This window comes from Ranitomeya variabilis, chromosome 3, assembly GCF_051348905.1.
Source record: "Ranitomeya variabilis isolate aRanVar5 chromosome 3, aRanVar5.hap1, whole genome shotgun sequence".
Classification (NCBI taxonomy): domain Eukaryota; kingdom Metazoa; phylum Chordata; class Amphibia; order Anura; family Dendrobatidae; genus Ranitomeya; species Ranitomeya variabilis.
In genome coordinates, this window is record NC_135234.1 from 658,188,686 (window position 1) to 658,201,918 (window position 13,233).

Here is a 13,233-nt window from a genome sequence, read left to right on the forward strand (position 1 = left end):
GCTCAATTTGCACAACAGCAGGAGAAATGGATTCACAATCAGTGTTGCTTCATAACTTGACAGGTTGATTTACAGAAGTGTGATTGACTTGGAGTTACATTGTGTTGTCTAAGTGTTCTCTATTTTTGAGCAGTGTATTGGACAAAAACGTGTCAGTTAACTGCTGATATATAGAGAACTCGTGCAATTATGAAGGAATGAAAGCAGAGCCATATAAACAGACCTAGAGTATAGTCACAATTAATCACTGTCCCTCATTTACAGATATGGTAGACCCCAAAACTGAGCACAAGATCCATTAAAACAATAGGACCATTTTTTCAAATGAATAATATACCCCAAAAAATAGCATGCAAGCGAATGCCACATAGGGAACATACAGCAATAATCTGAAATACCATAAATACAACAACCGTCAATTGGATCACTGCCTCACTGAAATTAAACAGTCCCGTAATGTCCCCATTCCCCAGCACCAGATGGGGATATATTACCGTACTAATATTACCCTGGATGGAGGAAAGCAAGATTTATTACATGACCAATATTTCTAATGATACCGGTGGCCTGCTGGGGTAAGTGACGGAGTCAGCGACTTTGTGCTCCATCACAACTCTTAACAGTATGGGTGCCTTCAGAACACAGACTTTGTAAACAACGTAGCAGACAAGGCAGCCCATGACCAGACAGGCCCTTCTGGCATTTGCCAGATGGCCAGACCGGTCCTGGCGCCCATTGAATGCGCGCTCACGACCTATCATGTGGCCATTGCCTCACAGCGGCTCTAGAGCATGCGCACATGTGAAAAGAAAACACCCAGATTCAGTGTGCGTGCCAGGGGGCCGATGGGCAGTGCACAATCGCGGGATTTCTGACGCTGTTGCCGTAACGTCCGACCAGTCACGGCAATCAATCACAATGCGGCGGGCGTGAATGATTTTGAACAGGACCATGACTGACCGTAACTGAAGCAGTAAATAGTGCCTCCCCAATGCCAGAAACGAAAGGTATGTGATGCAATCTACTAATGATATAAAGTGGTTTTGCATGTATATACTGGGAGCTTTCCTGTGAGAAAACACACTGGGGGCATTATAAAACACAAAAAGGACATGACAGGTTCCCTTTAATGTATAGCTAATAAAGATTCAGCTTTTAATAGGGCTTATTTTTCGCAGTTTGGTCATTTTGGCCCCCTATAGTCCTACCTTTTCCTGTTTTTTGAGCGATTTCCCCTTTGCCATGCAGAGCCCAACAACAGCAGAGTTTGCACCATTTCTAGAAAATCTGCACCATATCCAACCTGTGTGGACACAGACATATTGTCTAGCCACTGCTTAACCAAGGCTATGTTACGTAGAACAAGCCTTGCCGATGGCAGTTTTGCAGACATTTCACCAAAAGTAAACAAATTGTGTGGTTTCTCATAGAAAAAGATCAATGGCTTCAGGATCGAGTTCCGATGTGATAATACATATCTTGCTCCGTGATCACTGCCCGTCAGGTGTCATGAAAAAGCATGTGTTGTATTATTTATTATTATAGCGTCATTTATTCCGTGGTGCTTTACATGTGCGAAGGGGTATACATAGAAAACGAGTACAATAATCTTGAACAAAACGAGTCACCAACTAGTACAGGAGAAGGGAAGATCCTGCCCGCGAGGGCTCACAACCTACAAATGTGTATATATTTTACATATATTTTACTCACTTATACAGCGCCATCATATTCCACAGCGCTTTCCAGATTATCACTGACTCCATTGGGGCTCACAATATAGTTTCTCTATCAGTATGTATTTGGAGTGTGGGAGGAAATCGGAGAAACCACTCATTTTGACTGTTACGATAAAGTTAGAAAAAATTCCAACTTTTCAAATTGGCATCAAATTAACCTTAAATTTGCAGTAATGTCTTATTGTGTGATGGATCCAAATTTTCATTCATTTTTAGTCTGTGTGTCTGGTTTTATAAGTATGGCATTTTCTCATATGCAAAAAAAAAATTCCAAGCCTCTCCAACCCATTATACGAGAAAAAAAAAAGGACAGTACTCGAGAGCCAAGAGAATGAAATCAGAGAACTGTGAACTTTCACGTGAACTGGTACATCAAAAATTTGTGCTCACTTCCTCCAAAAAAAAAAAGAAAAAAAAAAAGGGAGGTGTGAACATGCCCTACAACAAGTATGTGCTGCATCTGTGCAAAACATGAAATGCTGAATGAGGCCCAACATGTGGACTCGGCCCTGGAACGCACAATGCCAGCAGACAACAGGGGAGCAGTTCAGTTCAATTCCAGAAGAATATAATTTGAGGTCACATCTTACACGGACCAATGGTGAAGCAAAAACGGGGAACAAATGTAAATGCATCAGATGGTAAATCCGATATGGGATTCCAAGAAGTATATTTTCTTAGTAAAATTAAATATGAGAAAGACAAAATTTCAATCTAAATTTCCATTGAACTTGCTACAAAAGAGGACTGTGCTGTGAAGACACTCGGCCTTGGGAGACCTTACTAAGCCAAGACGTCTTTGTGGAGAATTGGTTGGTATAGGCAACTGTGCACTGGTTTTAGTCTCCTGTCTTGTTTCGGTCGGTCTTTGATAAATGCATGCAAATTTTTTTTTTAGATATTTTACAAAATATTCAGCTTAAATATTCTTTACCATATTGTACGGCATGTTCTTCGCCCACTATTACCAGCCTTGTACTGGCACCAGACATGTAGTGACCTAATCGTTTCCCATGGCACCGACAGATTCAGCGGCAATCAGTCTGCAATGCCGAATTATCTATCCAAAACCAATACCGACAGAACTGATGAGAAGGCCTCAGCATAGTCAATTAATCAAAAATTCTATGAAGTGGCGCACATGGCGCCATACCAACCATTCAGCAGGCACTGAGGCTTCTGTAATGAGGATTTATTATCTCCACAGAGAAGGGACATGTTGTAAATGCCCTGCAGGTAGAAGTTATTACTTACTGGGATGTGCCGTACCTAGAAGTGGTCAAGGAACAGGAATCAGCACAATCCATATATTCTGGGAGGAGGGACGCACATCACATGGCGGTAGTGAAAATGTCCTCTCACATCCTATACATCTAATCCTTGGCAAGCTTCCCAGACATATCTCACATTCCAGAAGAATAGGATTTGAGGCCACATCTTACAAGGACCACTGGTCAAGCAGAAACCGGTAACAATTGCTGCTCCCAATGCCAGAAGAGGTGAGAACTGTAGCTTAAAATAGACCCCCAAATCCTACAAATATGGTAACGCTGATGTGGGATTCCAAGAAGTCCATTTTCTTAGTAAAAAATAAATACTAAAATGAGGATTTGTGCTGTGTAGACGCTCGGCCTTGGTGGCCCTCACAGAGCAAAAAAGCCAAGATGTATTGGTGAGAAGGAGATGTATTCTGTAAGAGATAATCGCTTTCTCTGGATCTAGTATTCCATCAGGAGAAAACATTTCCCAAAATTATAAGTACGGTATATAACTATCACCTAGTAGATTCATAAAAGGGACGTGTCGGACCCCTACATCTCAAAGAACAAACTGAAGAAAATACTGAATGCTCCAGACAATAAAAAAGACATTTGTAGGAAGCTCCTACCACATCCTGTATGTCACCGTGTCAGTCCTACAATTAAAAGGGTCCCCCTGTGGGCCTGGTTACACACAGAACTGTAGTAATACAGGGGGGGGGGGGGGTCAGAAACCGGTCATATAACCTGGAGGGCTTCATTCCCCAGAATAGGCCTGGTCAACATTACAGGATTTCATCAATGAGGTAACCGCTGCAAAGTAATCATTTCAATCAACAAACGACTTCACTTACAAGAGGCAGGCAGCCATTGCTCAAGAAGTTCTGCAGCAGCTGATATATAACCACATTGCACCAATATGATCTTACATCTCTAAATGAAATCACAATATGAAATGTCATACATGAGCAATGCACAAGATCTGACCGAGCAGAAGATATATGATCACTAGATGGGATGTTGTGGCAGAAATAGCAGATGTACAATCCTGATATGTCATCCAGAGAAGCTGCACACAACCAACCATCACACACCACAGCCAAGCATCACACAACCAAGCATCACACACCACAGCCAAGCATCACACAACAACCATCACACACCACAACCAACCATCACACCACAACCATCACACACCACAGCCAAGCATCACACAACAACCAACCATCACACACCACAACCAACCATCACACCACAACCATCACACACCACAGCCAAGCATCACACAACAACCAACCATCACACACCACAACCAACCATCACACCACAACCATCACACACCACAGCCAAGCATCACACAACAACCAACCATCACACATCCAACCATCACACACCACAACCAACCATCACACACCACAGCCAAGCATCAACCACAACCAACCATCAATCACACAATAACCAACACACCACAACCAAGCATCACACCACAACACAACCATCACACAGTGCAAGCATCACACATTCAGGCATCACACCACACCACAACACATCCATCACACAGTTCAAGCATCACACCACAACACATCACACATTCAGGCATCACGCGACAACCATCACACATTCAGGCATCACACCACAACCATCACACATCCAGGCATCACAACACAACCATCACACATACATGCATTACACCACAACCATCACACATCCAGGCATCACACCACAACCATCACACATCCAGGCATCACACCACAACCATCACACATCCAGGCATCACAACACAACCATCACACATACATGCATTACACCACAACCATCACACATCACACCACGACCATCACACATCCAGGCATAACACACAACCATCACACATTCAGGCATCACACCACAAGCTGGAGCCCAGCCCCGCATTCCACACTGGGATTTAAAGCCCAGTCCTTCCCGGAGCAGATCACACACACAACACATGGACATCACCTACTTTTTAAGGCGAGCTTCCTTCTAGTCTGGTGATCGCCGGATCCGCTTGGTGATCTGATGTTGTTTATTTTCCTCTTTTTTTTTTAAAGGGCAAGTCCTGGTGAGTGTAGATGAGGGGGTGGGGATGTGTCCCTTTAGGGGGTTTATGCAGCACACGACTCACGACCCGATCTGATAGAAGGGTGTGTGGCAGATCGGGGGTGACAGTGACTGGATGACAACAGCATTGGTTATTAGGGAGTTCAGGCGAAGCCGGGGCGGAAGGGGTCGGTGCATTAAATCGTAAGGTCGAGAACCGCGTAATAAGCGGCGGGGGCCGGAGCTGCCGCCGATCGCACAAATGTCATCTCCTCGTCGGTGTCCTGTACGCTGAGGATGGGGACAGTCCTGCTGAGCAGATCAGTCACACAGCAAAGGGCGTTTATTGGTTTATTGCTGCTGCTGCACAGGAGATGATGGATTTGTTTTCCCACGTCCCAGGTTCACCTCAAAAGTAAAGTATCCGGGGAAAGCGGCCACGTTCTGCCCTATCCGCCCCGGCTCCGTACATCGGTAACAATGGGCTGAGAACGTTACAATGCGTCCACTTATAGGCATTGTGACGTCACACGACGGCCCGAGGCTCACTGGGAAATGTAGTCCAGAGTGCGCAAGGGACGATGGGAGATGCTGCAGTGTGTGGGAGGGGTCAAGGGTTACGAGGCGGTTGTGAGAGGATTGCGACCACGAAGTCCCTTCTGGGGCGTCACATAGTGACGGGACTGTGCGGGCCGCAGATACCGGGGCGCACAGAGAGCAACCGGCAGTTACAGTGGCGGACTTCAGCTGTTCTCCTAGACAGGGGCGTTGTCATAGCGCCGAACGGCCGGAGATCTCGCGTTGTTTGGCCGCGGGCTGGTTATGTGGTTGCTGTGAAGAAATCTCCATCTTTTGTGTTGAGTAGTGATGGGAAATCTAGTTCATTTTGGTGATTAGTTCACCATGAACTAGTTCACTGAAAAGATTAGTTCAAAAGATTAGTTCATTTAGTTCATTTAGTTCAGTATTGCTCTGGATTCTGCTGAGAAGAGATGGATCAGTTCTAGTTCGTTACACAGAAGCTGTGGCTCCAAGGATGAGTTATAGTTTTGTTAAAATGATCAGAAATAGTTAATACATCTGATCATTACATAAAAAACTCTTGTTAAAGGGGTACTCAGTCTGGAGAAAAAAAATTCTAAAGTTATTTATTCAAGTTAGTAATTTCTTTTTTTTCTTTGTGAAATATTCAAGCCTCCCAGTGCGCAGTGTATTATCTGCACACATTATGGTCACTTGCAGTGTCTCTGGTATTGAGCACTGAGCAGGCAGACAGTATTCATTTCACACCACTGCAATAGGTTACAAAAGGAAGAGATGTGGTGAAACTACACAGAACTACAGATTTACCAAGCTGCCTTAGGGTATGTGCACACGTTCAGGTTTATTCGCGGTTTTTTCGCCTTTTTTCGCAATAAAAACGCTATAAAAACTCATTAAAAACGCATACATTATGCATCCTATCATTTAGAATGCATTCTGCGTGGTTTGTGCACATGGTGCGTTTTTTTCCGCGGAAAAAACGCATCGCGGTAAAAAAAGCAGCATGTTCATTAATTTTGCGTTTTTTTTGCGTTTTTCCAGCTATTCTATGCATTGGGAAAAAACGCACAAAAAACGCGTCAAAATCGCGGTAAAAACGCATGCAGATTTCTGGCAGAAATGTCCGGTTTTTGTCAGGAAAATTTCTGCCAGAAATCCTGATGTGTGCACATACCCTTACAGTAAATGGATCTTTTGCTGCCCATAGCAACCAATCACAGCTCAGATTTCACTTGCCAGAGCACTGCACTACTGCAGTATCAGAAAGCTGACCTGTGATTGGTTGCTATGGGGCAAAGAAAATCTTCCTATTAGACAGCCTGATAATTCTCCACCCTAGCTCCTGTGAGGAGCTGATAGGAAATGCATCATGTCATGTGACCTGTGAACTAAATGAACTATATCAACTGCTGAACTAGATGTTCTGTTGAGAATGACTCAGGACAGCCTAGTTCAACGTGATGCATCTCCCTGAGCCCAGCAGCAGTTCCCCCTGTATTAGTGTAGAGTACTGACTAATAATGATTGTGTATGAGGGAGCTGAGAAGCCGTTCAGCATCCTGAGAACAGAACAGGAGCCAGTGGTAAAGATTGTAGCAAGGCTGATCCTGTACAGGAGGCTGATCTTATCATAAAGACTGGTGAGGGGCATGAACCACACCACAGAATCACTCTCTCATACACACATGAGCTGTGTCTGTCTACTGTACAATTTCAGTTTTTATTATTACTATTATATTTGTATTTGATGTGTGGTATAGTGTTTACTACCTTCTTTTCCAGCATCAGGAGCTATAAAGAGCAAGTGTGAGACCAGGGATCTTCAGTGTGAGGAGCTGTATGAGGGATCACTCTCTGTCTCCTCCCACTTGCTGTTTAGTTCATAATGAACTAATCTCTGTCAGGATGGTGAACTAGATGAACTAGTTCACTCTGAAGATTAGTTCATTTTGAACTACTCACTCACGAACTACCCTTCACTAGTGTTGAGGCAGCGGCATTGTCACGTGACATATAGATCTGCGGATGTGGCGGTCATGGAAAAGGCAGGGAGACCCCTCAGTCACTCAGTGTGGCGGCGGCGAGGAGCGGGCCAGTGCCGGGCGCTGCTGGCTGACACTATGGCGGCTGCTGCTGGGCTTTACCGCCAGCTAGAAAAGGGCAGAGAGAAGCGATTATCTGCTGGACGTGACCGGGGGCGGTACAGGGAGCAATCACCTCCACGGGGGGCGGTACAGGGAGCAATCACCTACACGGGGGGCCGTACAGGGGGCAATCACCTACACGGGGGGCCGTACAGGGAGCAATCACCTCCACGGGGGGCGGTACAGGGAGCAATCACCTCCACGGGGGGCGGTACAGGGAGCAATCACCTCCACGGGGGCCGGTACAGGGAGCAATCACCTACACGGGGGGCGGTACAGGGAGCAATCACCTCCACGGGGGGCGGTACAGGGAGCAATCACCTCCACGGGGGCCGGTACAGGGAGCAATCACCTACACGGGGGGCGGTACAGGGAGCAATCACCTACGGGGGGGCGGTACAGGGGGCAATCACCTACACGGGGGGGCGGTACAGGGAGCAATCACCTACACGGGGGCGGTACAGGGAGCAATCACCTACACGGGGGGCGGTACAGGGAGCAATCACCTACACGGGGGGCGGTACAGGGAGCAATCACCTACACGGGGGGCGGTACAGGGAGCAATCACCTACACGGGGGCCGGTACAGGGAGCAATCACCTACACGGGGGGCGGTACAGGGGGCAATCACCTACACGGGAGGCGGTACAGGGAGCAATCACCTACACGGGGGGCGGTACAGGGAGCAATCACCTACACGGGGGGCGGTACAGGGAGCAATCACCTACACGGGGGGCGGTACAGGGAGCAATCACCTACACGGGGGGCGGTACAGGGAGCAATCACCTACACGGGGGGCGGTACAGGGAGCAATCACCTACACGGGGGGCGGTACAGGGAGCAATCACCTACACGGGGGGCCGTACAGGGAGCAATCACCTACACGGGGGGCCGTACAGGGGGCAATCACCTACACGGGGGGCGGTACAGGGAGCAATCACCTCCACGGGGGGCGGTACAGGGAGCAATCACCTACACGGGGGGCCGTACAGGGGGCAATCACCTACACGGGGGGCGGTACACGAAGCAATTACCTACACAGGGGTCTGCTGGGAGCGGTACAGGGAGCAATCACCTACACGGGGGGCCGTACAGGGGGCAATCACCTACACGGGGGGCGGTACAGGGAGCAATCACCTACACGGGGGGCGGTACAGGGAGCAATCACCTACACGGGGGCCGGTACAGGGAGCAATCACCTACACGGGGGGCGGTACAGGGAGCAATCACCTACACGGGGGGCCGTACAGGGGGCAATCACCTACACGGGGGGCGGTACAGGGAGCAATCACCTACACGGGGGGCGGTACAGGGAGCAATCACCTACACGGGGGGCGGTACAGGGAGCAATCACCTACACGGGGGGCCGTACAGGGAGCAATCACCTACACGGGGGGCGGTACAGGGAGCAATCACCTACACGGGGGGCGGTACAGGGAGCAATCACCTACACGGGGGGCCGTACAGGGGGCAATCACCTACACGGGGGGTGGTACAGGGAGCAATCACCTCCACGGGGGGCGGTACAGGGGGCAATCACCTACACGGGGGGCGGTACACGAAGCAATTACCTACACAGGGGTCTGCTGGGAGCGGTACAGGGAGCAATCACCTACACGGGGGGCCGTACAGGGGGCAATCACCTACACGGGGGGCGGTACAGGGAGCAATCACCTACACGGGGGGCGGTACAGGGAGCAATCACCTACACAGGAGGCCGTACAGGGGGCAATCACCTACACGGGAGGCCGTACAGGGGGCAATCACCTACACGGGAGGCCGTACAGGGGGCAATCACCTACACGGGGGGCGGTACAGGGGGCAATCACCTCCACGGGGGGCGGTACAGGGAGCAATCACCTACACGGGAGGCCGTACAGGGGGCAATCACCTCCACGGGGGGCGGTACAGGGAGCAATCACCTCCACGGGGGGCGGTACAGGGAGCAATCACCTACACGGGGGGCGGTACACGAAGCAATTACCTACACAGGGGTCTGCTGGGAGCGGTACAGGTGAAATCAATGCTTTATTATCATACCCCTGAACAAAAAGTGGAATAAGGCTTCTTTCACACTGGCGTTAACTGCAATACGTCGCAATGCGTCGTTTTGCTGAAAAAACGCATCCTGCAAAAGTGCTTGCAGGATGCGTTTTTTCTGCATTGACTAACATTAGCGACGCATTGCCACACGTCGCAACCGTCGTGCGACGGTTGCACCGTGCTGTGGCGGACCGTCGGGACCAAAAAACGTTACGTGTAACGTTTTTTGCTCCCGACGGTCCGCTTTTTCCGACCGCGCATGCGCGGCCGGAACTCCGCCCCCACCTCCCCGCACCTCACAATGGGGCAGCGGATGCGCTGGAAAAATACATCCGCTGCCCCCGTTGTGCGGCGGGGACAACGCTAGCGTCGGGGACCTCGGCCCGACGCTAGTGTGAAAGTAGCCTAAAACATGATCAAAAAGACATATAAATAATCATGGTACCGCTAAAAAACATCATCTTGTCCAGCAAAAAACAAGCTGCCATATACAGCTCCATCAGTGGAAAAATAAATTTAGGCTATGTGCACACGTAGAAAGGTCCACTGCGGATTTGATAAATCTGCAGGGCATAAGCACTGCTTCTTTCCTGCGGATTTACAGCAGTTTTTGTGCGGATTCTACTGCAGTTTTACCTGCGGTTTTCTATTATGGAGCAGGTGTAAAACCGCTGCGGAATCCGCACAAAGAATTGACATGCTGCGGAATGTGAACCGCTGCGTTTCTGAGCATTTTTTTCAGCAGCATGTGCATTGCGGATTGCGTTTCCCATAGGTTTACATTGTACTGTAAACGCATGAGAAACTGCTGCGGAAAATGCGGATCCGCAGCGCGTGTACATAGCCTTTTAGCTCTCAGAATAAAGTGATGCAAAAACATTAAAAAAAATGGTATCAATGCAATATCGCTGTAGTAGTACTTACCCAAATAAAGCTGCCTTATCAATTTTGCCACACGCAGAATGTTATAACCCCCCCCCCCACAACAAATAAAATCCTGAATTGCTGGTTTTGTTCATCCTGCTGCCCAAAAATTAGTATAGAAGTGGACAAAAAAATGTCACGGGTGTCTAAAAATGGCACCAACAAAAATGTCATCCCACAAAAACTAGCCCTCATATAACTGTGAGCCAAAATATGGTAAAATTATAACAAAATGTGGTGATGCAAAAAAATAAATAATTTACGCAATAAAAAAGTGTCTTTTAGTGTGTCACCGCAGCCAAATATATAAAAACCTGATATAAATCTGGTATCGCTGTAATCGCCCCGACCCGAAGAATAAAGTTGCATAATCACATACCGCACAAGAAAAAGCGTAAAAAATAAACAAATTTTTCACATTGATTTTTTCATTCTGCTTTCCAATGATTGCAAAACTACTAGGGTGGGATACCAGCCAGTCCCCCACATAATCACCATCACAATACTGGTATATACAATATATTGGGACTAAATAAGGACTAGACAGGACATAACTGCATGGGATATGAAAAACATACTAGAGAAGACACAGTCGAAAAAGTCCAATGTACAAAATGTAAACTTTATTAGATAAAAACATAAAAGATGGAAATAAGGTGCTAAACAACAGTGCAAAAAAGATCTCCGTGCGCATCCACAGCACGATGACATGAAACGGGGGGAAGGCAGCCCTATATCACAGCTAACATATCATGTAATGGTAAATAAATATATATAGTATATCATACGGAGTATGCATTGAAAACAGTTCCCATATCTGCAGATAGAAGTGCAAATCTCAAACAGTGTAGACATATAAGGACTGTTGCTGTAAATACATACATACCGCGTTAAACTGTAAGCCTGAGATGGAAGAACGTGCCACCCCCCGTCTCCCCCGACGCGCGTTTCGGCGGGTGCCTTTCTCAAGGGGTATGTGGACGAATTACTGGATCCCTTATATGTGCTCATACATAAGTGTGAATAGTATGCACCTGTGTACAAGTAGTGCAAGGTGCCTTGATCGCATGGTCGCAATCACCTGGGAACACCGGGGCCCCATGTGGCCCAGGTGAATAGACACCGCGATACAAAGCACCGGAAGAACGCTGCAGAGTGTAAGGCAAAAGGGCCCACCCCTATAGACATGCGTAATGAATATCAGCACGGCCATATTAGATGTGGCACATAAGGAATGTATTGCGCGGCCATCTTATCGGTGGCAAACATGCGCAGTGTGTAACGGCGCGGCCATATTACAGAGGGCAAATAAAGAATATGCCGAAACGCCATCTTTACGGTGGCAAACATGCGCACACCAGTGTAATTCACACACAGCGGCCAGTGGCCACATCACCAAATATCTGCCTGGTTCGCTGGACGGGTAAGCTTGCGGCAAATAGACAGTCCACATGGAAGGCCATAGATACAAGAGGTGAGTATACAAGAACATATGGCCGTATATAGCATGTGCCAAAAAAGGCCAATGCTGAAACGGCCAAATATGCACCAATACAGCGTAATCCATAATAAAGAAACACAAAAAAACCTGTATACAAACAACAGAATGGGCAGAAATAACTACAAGAAAAAATATGCAAAAAAAGAAATGGTGGAATAATAAACATGAAAAAGCCAAAAAAGAATGGACATACAAATAACAATGGACATAAAGAGGCCCATAACAAAATACACAGGTGCATAATAAAACATAATGGTAAATATGGCATATAACAAGAAAAAGGGAACACTGCAAAATGGCATAAAATCATGAGGATATTTATACATACAAATGGAAATAAACGTCTCAATCACCAATCCTGTAGTTAAATATAATAAGCAATCAGATTTTGCCAGCTACACTACATAATTAATTATCCACTATTGGTATACAAAGTATATAAATAGTCCAAAGTATATACAGGTGTAGCTAGCTTCCTGGTCATAGGGACAAATATGGCGAAGAATATGTTCATGAAGATATCCACAAAACTCTTTAAGGTCCATGCATACGAAATGCTCAGATCAATGAATGTAGATCCTCATATATGCCAAAAACAGTACTAAAAAGAGAGAATAAAAGTAACGTTAAAAACCACATAAAAGAACAACAACATGCGGAGACCCGCACAAAAGATCAAGGAATCCAATGATTGCAGTAAGGCTCAGTGAACACTTATCCTGCATTCTGTGCTGAGCGCTTGCACTGGGATTTCCGTGTAAATCTCAAATACATGATTCAGATGGAACTTTCAACGGAAGATTCCCTATAATGAGGCAGATGGAGGCGCTGTGGACGTTGTCTGACCTGTGATCCGACGGTGTCAATCTTTAGGACTGCATAAAAGCCATCGGCCACAGTTTTGTGCAGTTCTGTAAAGTAGTACACCTCTGAACAGAGATCAGACGGAGTTCAGAGTAACTATACTATGGAAACCTCGGGGGTGTCATCTGAATCACATAACTCAGAAATTTAGATGGAGAC

The 13,233-nt window shown here is 46.9% G+C and overlaps 1 protein-coding gene across 7 annotated transcripts in view; it reads right to left on the minus strand.

Moving 5' to 3' along the window:
* The window catches only part of CSRNP2 (cysteine and serine rich nuclear protein 2), a 68,078-nt gene extending 62,166 nt beyond the window's left edge, over positions 1–5,912 (minus strand). For 2 of the 7 annotated variants that reach the window (XM_077297811.1, XM_077297807.1), the window contains exon 1: positions 4,980–5,792. The gene's annotated coding sequence lies outside the window, so the exon portion shown is untranslated. Of the gene's footprint in view, positions 1–4,979 lie in introns of all 7 variants that reach the window. The other 5 variants (XM_077297813.1, XM_077297812.1, XM_077297810.1 and 2 more) reach the window with 4 other exon arrangements.
* Between the last annotated feature and the right edge of the window lie 7,321 nt (positions 5,913–13,233).